Source organism: Monodon monoceros, unplaced genomic scaffold, assembly GCF_005190385.1.
Source record: "Monodon monoceros isolate NGI ecotype Baffin Bay Population unplaced genomic scaffold, NGI_Narwhal_1 Super_Scaffold_6, whole genome shotgun sequence".
NCBI classification, from domain to species: domain Eukaryota; kingdom Metazoa; phylum Chordata; class Mammalia; order Artiodactyla; family Monodontidae; genus Monodon; species Monodon monoceros.
This window is the reverse complement of record NW_021703783.1, coordinates 1688826-1695120: the sequence shown is the minus strand read 5'-3', so window position 1 is coordinate 1695120 and position 6295 is coordinate 1688826. Positions and strand designations below refer to the sequence as shown.

General features: G+C 62.7%; 1 protein-coding gene across 1 annotated transcript in view; it reads left to right on the top strand.

Moving 5' to 3' along the window:
• The first annotated feature begins 607 nt into the window (after positions 1-607).
• The window catches only part of WNT5B (Wnt family member 5B), a 91782-nt gene continuing 86094 nt past the window's right edge, over positions 608-6295 (top strand). The window contains exon 1 of the mRNA XM_029205094.1: positions 608-649. The gene's annotated coding sequence lies outside the window, so the exon portion shown is untranslated. The remainder of the gene's footprint in view (positions 650-6295) is intronic.

Here is a 6295-nt window from a genome sequence, read left to right as displayed (position 1 = left end):
GCTGCTGGCGCGTGAGACCCCAGGTGCTCCCGGAGGACCGGGTCGAGTTCCGGCGAAGGGGCCGGTGGGTGTGCGGAGGGTCCGGGGGGGCTCCCCACGCGCGCCCGGGGGTCGGGGCCCGCGCAGGAGCGGGCGCGCGGGGAGCTGAGGCAGGTGCGAGGCCGGGTGCCGCCCGCGAGGAGCCCCGGGGGCGGGTTGGCTCGGCGCGGCGGGGCGGGGGCGGGGAGGAGGCGCGGGGCGGAGCGCGGGGCCCGGGATCCGCCGGCCGGCGCCGGCCCTGCACTCAGAGCCGTGGCCGCCACCGCCGCAGCCAACTCGGGCCCAGGTTCCCGGCCGCGGTGGAGAGGAGCGCGCAGCCGGCGGCCCGAGCCCCGCGCAGGGCCCGGCCTCCTCCGCTCGGCCGCCGCCCGCGCCCCGCCTCCGCCCATCGGCTCGGACCCGGCGCCGCGCGGGAGCCCTCGGGGCAAGGAGCGCGGGCTCCGCGGGGGCGACCGGCCGACCCCCGGGGCCGGGCGGACACTCGGCGGGACCGGAGCGCAGCGCGGAGAGTCGGCGCCCCCGGCCGCTGCGGCCCCGCGGGCGCTAGAAGGGCCGGGTCGGGCAGAGAGCGAGCCGGAGCCCGCGGGCCTGACAAGCCGCGGACGCGCAGGTAAGCCTGGCGGCGGCCGGGAAAGGAGAGCCCACGCCCCGCCGCCCAACTTCCCCGCGCCCGCGGGCCGGTCGGGGCACCCGGATCGGGAGCGGGGAGGTGCGGTCTGGGAGGGGCCTCCCCTCCACCCCCCGCGCCCGGGGACCGCGAGCTCGGCCCGGGACGGGTCTGAGGGGCCGGGGCCCGGCGGCGCGGGGGGCGCGCAGGGGAAGGGGTCCCCGCCGCCGAACAAAGCTGGGGCCGCGGGCTCTCGCCGCGCCCGGGCCGCCTCCAGCCGGCAGGTAGCGAGGGTCCCCGCCCTCCCGGCGGGCGGGTGTCGCCGCTTTCGGTCCCCGGGCGGCGACCGCGGAGCCGCGGGGAGCCGCCCCCGGGCGCGCAGGCTCGGCCCCGGCCCGTCCGCGCGCCGCGAGCCCCCGAGCTTCCCGCGCGCTTTTCCCGGCTCGCTCGGGCCCAGCTGGGGTCCGCGGTGGGGTCTGCGCCCCGCGCCCGCCAGACTGTGGCGAGAGCTGCATCTGGATTCTTTTAACCCCCGCGAGCAGTGCTAGTTTGGTGCCTGGATTCCTGCCTAAGCCCGAGCAGGTCTCCGGCTGGTCTTCCTAGTTTTCTTTTTCTTTCATTGCGCCTCCGCTCGCCCTGCCTCTTCCATCCCAGCCGGGAGAGGTGCGGGGTGGCCATTCTCCACCTCCTCGTGGAGCCGCAGGGGATATTTGGCCACGCACTCTAGTTGGAGCCCCCGTTCCTAGATGTTCTCATCCTGCAAGTCTTCGTGAGAGACCATTCCACTTGCCTGGAGCGGGACTGCTTCTGTTTTGCAGAGAGGGGAGCTGAGTGGTGACCCAGCTGTTCTGGGGAACTTGCTCTCCACTTTCCCCCGGGCCTTCTTCACTGCTTTTGCCACCTGGCTGCTTGGCAACAGCTTTCAGTTGCTACCACCCTGGGCAGAGTTTCAGCCTGGTACCTGGAGGAGAAAGGCCAGGATCGTGTTACCAGTCTAGCAGCCAAGGAAGTGCCCACTTGCCAGAGCTGTGATGCCATGCCATCAGCATGGGTGTGGAAAACTCCAGTGGGGCAGAGTCACGCTCCTGGCCAAACACCAGCACCCAGGCAGGCACAGGGCTGGAAGCTTAGGGTGACCCCCCCCCCGAGGCTGGCCCTAAGGCAACACGGGGGCCAGGGTGCGGCAGGCACACTCTGGGAGAGCTGAGGACCCTTTCCTGGACCCCGGCCCTCCTGCTGCTGACTCAGATGTGCAGTTTACTTATGAAAGGCAAGGCTCCGATCTCAGGCGTGGGCGAGTGAGGCCCGGCCCCGAGCTTGTGCCCACACGCCGGCCAGGAGCACACGCGCGCCCCCCGGCAGACCCGCCGACCTGTGAAACGTGGAAGGCTGAGTGGTGGTTTCCTCTGTTTCAAAATAGCATCTGTTCTCTCTTCACACAGATCTGTGGTTATAAATAGCAGGAGGAAGGAGGTGCGTCTCCTGGGAAGGAAGGGCCGTGCTCAGAGCCCTCTGCACGCTCGCGGGAGGAGTGATGGGGCTGGGCTCTTTGTGGGGACATCCAGTCCGGGGCCCGAGGCCAGAGGCACACTGGGGCCAGGTCCCCGCCCCAAAAGGCGCAGGTGGAGCAGACGCAGGGAAGGAGGTTCGTGGAGCAAAGCACCTACCGAGGTGACATGTGGATAAGGACCTAAGGGCAGCCCCACTTCGTTCCTCGGGCGTGGGACCCGATGGGGTCTGCCTGCCGGGAAGCAGGAGCAGCCCTGCTTTCCCAGGCCCCGACTTCCCGTGTATTCCAGTATGAACGTGTGAGCAGGCGTTTGCTCGGTGTGCCCGAAAGCAGCCCTCTTCGTGTCCTTTGGTCGTGCTCATGTCTCCAAGGGTGTCTTATTGGCTTGAAACAACTGTTTTCTGAAAAAAAAATTTCTATGCCCAAAGCTTAAGCCAGATTGCTGGGAGCCACATGCTGTGAAAAGAGAAAATCTGGGATTATTCTTCACCTGTGCGTTTCACGCTGGTCTTGCCCTAGCGGCAGCTGGAAGATTTTTTGTTGGCTCTCCTTCAAGAAGGACAGGAGCCCAGGCGAGGCTGTTCTAATTTTCCCTCCTGGGATGGCTCTGCGGGTCCTGGACGGCCACGCCGGCATGTCTAGCAGGGGACGAGGGCTTTACCTGAAGCGCTAGTGCTAGCCGCCTCCGGAGTAAGCGCCACTGAGCCCACAGAGCTTTCCTGTTTGCTGCTCTGGTCTGTGCTCCCGAGCTCCTTTCCAACCTGCCTGTCGTTCATCCCCTCATCATCTTCTGAACAGGTTCTCAGACGCCACCCGCGCTCCATCCGCACACCTGAACACGGCCCTCGGGGTTTTCAGTGGTTGGTCGGTTGGTGCTGTTTTCGTAGCCCCTTCAAGTATCTCAAGACTCACAATAGCAGATGGAGAAACCCCGAGTGAGGGGAGGACGTGGGGGCTCCCCATCCTCACCCCAGGGGCGTCCTGGCTGGTTTCCATTAAGTGTCTTCAAACTGCCTCCAGCAGTCCAGAGAAATCCAGCAGAGGGCTTGGGAAAGGACGCCGTGACGAAGGTGAAAGGCCCTATCGTTTTCCGTCTGAACCACCTTTCATGGTAAAAGTCACCTTCTCCCAGCTTAGCTGGGATGAAGTGAGAGAGTGGCGTGGACATATATACGCTACCAAATGTAAAACAGCTAGCTAGTGGGAAGCAGCCGCACAGCACAGGGAGATCAGCTCGGTGCTTTGTGACCACCTAGAGGAGTGGGGTAGGGAGGGTGGGAGGGAGGGAGACGCAAGAGGGAGGAGATGTGGGGGCATATGTATAGCTGATTCACTTTGTTATACAGCAGAAACTAACACACCATTGTAAAGCAATTATACTGCAATAAAGATGTTAAAAAAAAAAGTCACCTTCTCCCCATCTCTGAGGGGCGACTGTCCACTCCCCCAGGCAGCGAGTTGGCAGATCTGGGAGAGCGGACCTGCAGTTTGGTCCAGTCTGGCCGGCCTTGGCAGTGACGGCCCACTCGTCCCAGCCCCCCAGTCGGCTCTGTTTGCCTGGGTAAATTTAAGCCTCCACCCCTCATCCCAGTTTGACCCACTGGCTCTCGGTCTTGCCCTGTGGCCGCTGGGCAGCGTTTCCAGACTTTCTTGCCCTGTGGTTGCAGCTGGGTCTTTCCCAACTGTGCAGCCTTAGTTCTCCTCCAGACTTTCTAAAGCTGGCCTCTCTCCTCCCGTCTTCTGCCCGCGGGGCTCTCTTCCCAGCTCTTTTTGGAAGCTGGTTAGTACTGGGGAAGCTCTCCCCTGAGCCCTCCAAATGTCAGGTACAGAAGAGTTTCAGGGAGCTCAAGCCTGGCCACCGAGACCTCCTGCTGACTGTAATTGTCGCCAGCCCAGCCCAGGGCCCCAGGGCCCCCTTGGGAGCAAGTGCAGGCCCTAAAGACACAGGGATGTTTTCTCAGACACAGGGGTGTTTCTTTTTGCACCCCGACCCTCCAAAACCCAGGAGGACCCAGCCCGCCTGTACGTCCTGTTGTGTGAGGTTTCGAGGGGAGGTGTACTGGGGGAGGGGTGCATTGTAGCGTCTCCTCTGGGGGCTCAGTTGTCTCTCCCGTCATGTGGGGCTTGCGATTAGATTGCCCTGGAGGCCCTTCCAGTTCTAACAGTCTGTTGTTTCAAACAGCTCTAGCTGGCTCCATTTTGGAAATCCCTCTGCTGTGGACCAGGCCTGGGGGTGGGGAGGCAGCCAGTCAAAGGCGTCTGTTCCCGATGGAGGGGCGGTGACGGAGGGGCATCGGGGCTGCTTTCACAGAGGTACTGTTTCACCCCCTGCAGGCCTGCAGGCAGGGCTTGTGGGCCAGCTGGAGGCTCAGGTTGTGCTCCTGGCTTTGGGCTCCGGCCCGGAGGGGCCCCTGTGGTTAGTCGGCCTCCCAAGAGTGGCTCGAGGCCCTGTGTCCAGCTGCTGGTGACTTAGGGGCCAGGGCCTGAGTTCCTGGGGGGCACCCAGGGTCCCTGAGCCCCAGAAATGCTAACCCCTCCAGGGTCACTCCTGTCTCACTAATTGATAAAGGGTCGGGGTGGATTTCCTGAGGTCTTGGCTTCAGTTTGAGAAGTTCTTGGTTTACAGACTTTAGCCCCCGAAGGTCACATCCAAGTTATCTGGAACGTCCAGTCAGTAGATCTGCTCTGAGCCCTGCTGGGAGAGCAAAAGAAATGAGAACAAAGCTTCTCTGACACGGGCTCGGGGTGACCCTGTTCGCTGCCGAGTCTCACTCTGTCCTCCTTTTGGAGGGAACTTTGGGGGAGAAGCCTCAGAGCAGCCCTGGGCTCTGTTCCTGCTGGGCGCCCCCTTCCTCTTCCCAGCAGATACCCAGAGATGATGGCGTTCCTGTCTCTGAGGGAGGTTGAAGGAAGTTGATTCCCTTTGTGGAATCGTCTCTAAGATTATATACCTCACCCATGCTCGTTGCGAAGTTTCTCCTGGGAAACTCTGAGTAATGAATTACTAAATACTTCACACAGATCTTGTCTGGCTACAAGACCTGCAATCACTGTAATTGAACCTTTAAAGAGATTTTGTATTTAAGCGTAGGGCTAGAAATGCCCTGTCCGCTGGGGAGCAGGGGCTGGCGGATGGCGCGAGGGTCCTGGGCGGCCCTGTGGCTTATGCCCCGAGTCCGCAGGCTGCGGGAAGCTGAGACGCTAGAGGCTGGGCCTCAGGGTGGCACTGCGGCTGTGGCCCAGCCCTCAGAAGCCAGCCACGTAACCCGGCTTCTCTGTACCTCGGTTGCCTCACTTGTAAGTGGAAACAGTAACTGTCTGTTCCTCTCGCGTGGTTGCCGAGAGGCAGTTGGTGGTGAGGATCTGGGTGTGCAGGGCAACTAGGCTGTGCAGGGCTGGGCGTCATTGGCTGCGAGATGTGAGGGAGGAACCTGGAACCCGCCCTGCTGTTAACAGAGCTGCCCGTGTCAAGCGTGTGCCCGCCAGTCCTGGAAGGGAATGACTCTCGTGGGTGTCAACCGCATCCCATCCGGCGTGACGTCCATGGGATGGAGGGTCCCGGTTTGTGGAGCGACCACCGACGGGAGGGGCTGGGTGTTCAGCGTTGGCTGTTGTGAAGAGAAGGAAAAGTGGACGCTGTCAGGATGCCGATGGGGCCTGTAGGCTGGGGGTCGAGCAGGGCCCCGCCTCACACGAGTCTGTCCTTTTGACTAAGCAGGTGCCGGGAGAGTCCCTGCGTTTGGAAACCACTCAAGATCTTGACATGTTGTCTTTTCTTGTTCTTAAAAAGGTAACCTCTGCAAAATCAAATCTGAAGTCTGCTTTAAATACACAAGGGGAGATCCCCCGAGGGCGTCTTCCTTTTCCCCAGGCCAGGTCCGTCCACCCTTGAGACGAGCCGCAGAGCACCTGTGAAGGGCCTCGCCCTCAGGTACGCCCAGGAGCCGACAGGGCCAAACGGCGGGATGGAGGGGAGGGCGGTGGTAGCAGCCAGCTGTGGAGCAGGGCTCCAGTGCACACTGGAGGGGCTTTTCCCACCTAGAGGCGTTCAAATCCACTGACTCCGCCCCACCAAAGGCCTCTGCTGGCTGGACGTTGTCCCAGACTTTCCTTGTGACCACGGGGGACCTCGGGCTGAC